The 1,307-nt window shown below is 35.4% G+C and overlaps 1 long non-coding RNA gene across 1 annotated transcript in view; it reads right to left on the reverse strand.

The window, feature by feature from the left end:
- Positions 1-713, reverse strand: part of LOC102006838 — a 20,281-nt gene extending 19,568 nt beyond the window's left edge. The window contains exon 1 of the long non-coding RNA XR_262346.2: positions 602-713. This is a non-coding gene — a long non-coding RNA (uncharacterized LOC102006838). The remainder of the gene's footprint in view (positions 1-601) is intronic.
- Between the last annotated feature and the right edge of the window lie 594 nt (positions 714-1,307).

Consider the following 1,307-nt stretch of genomic DNA (forward strand, 5'->3'; position numbering starts at 1 on the left):
GAGAGAGAGAGAGAGAGAGAGAGAGAGAGAGAGAGAGAGAGAGGCAGAGAGAGAGAGAGGGCCTCACTAAGTTACTAAGTTTCCAAGGCTAAGCCTAAACTTGTGATCACCTATCTTGGCCTAACAAACCCTCTTGGTGATTGTGGATCATGCTGAAGTCAGAAAAATCCTGGGCTATATTGGCAAACAGAGCCCCCACCACTCCATCACTCTTGTACACCCAAATACTGCTGCTGCCTTAGAAGCATCAGCAGTCAGGTCATTCAAATCTCCAATAAATTTTATATGTGAATCAGATGGTTTTTGTTACAATGCAAAAAGTGTTGACAAGGCTGGTACAAACATTGCCCCTTCTCAGACACGGAACTTATTCTTCCCTGGTCACACTATCCAGCAAAAACCTGGGCCTTGCAAGGCTTAGAGAACTCCCTTGCCATGGCTGAGTTCTTAGCTCAGTGGTTGGTGGTTTTATTTAAAATAAACATTTACTATTGAATAACAAGCATATAAAATATGTATATAACATGCAATAAATATACATAAACCCATGTAATCACTACCCAGATCAAGTAACAAAATACAGCCAGCACCCCTGACATACCTCTACTATAATTAGCAGCCATATATATTTTTTGTCATCAATTAGTTTCATTTGTCTAAAGCTTCATATGAAAGAAATTTTTGTTACTGCCTTCTTTTATTCAGTAACATGACCCAGGGACTCCTTGCATATACCAGTTGCTAGACATCCTTGCCAACAGTTGTTATGGTGTATTGTGACTTCAGTTTGCATTTTACAGTAACCAATGAGGTTAGTCATCTTTTCATTTTGTTGTTCATTATTTGAATATCCTACCCTCAGGCCTTTTATATATTAATGCCCATATCTTACTAGTTACCCTTTTCTTATTGATTTGTAAAAGCAGTGCCTATGGACTGAGGGTAAAATCCTCTTGATTAAATGTATATTAAATATCTACTACTCTGTTGCTTCCATTTTTATTGTCTTGATGGTGTATTTTGTCAAACACAATTTAATTAAGATCAATTTAATAATCTCTCTTGTTATAAGTAATGTCATAATCTGTTCAAATAAATAGAACAACCCTAAGATCATGACAATATCTACAAATCTATCTTTACAATGTCTTATTGTTTTGATTCCTTCATTTAAAAGTAAAATACATCTGAAACTGATTATGTTTAAAATGTATGATACAGCTCTATATTCCTTTTTCTATGTGAATATCTAATTGACCCAGTATGATTATTAAAAGGACAGTCTTGATCCAGGTAAATTCTTGTAG

The sequence above is a fragment of the Chinchilla lanigera genome, unplaced genomic scaffold (genome assembly GCF_000276665.1).
Source record: "Chinchilla lanigera isolate Chin_1 unplaced genomic scaffold, ChiLan1.0 scaffold00044, whole genome shotgun sequence".
Classification (NCBI taxonomy): Eukaryota; Metazoa; Chordata; class Mammalia; order Rodentia; family Chinchillidae; genus Chinchilla; species Chinchilla lanigera.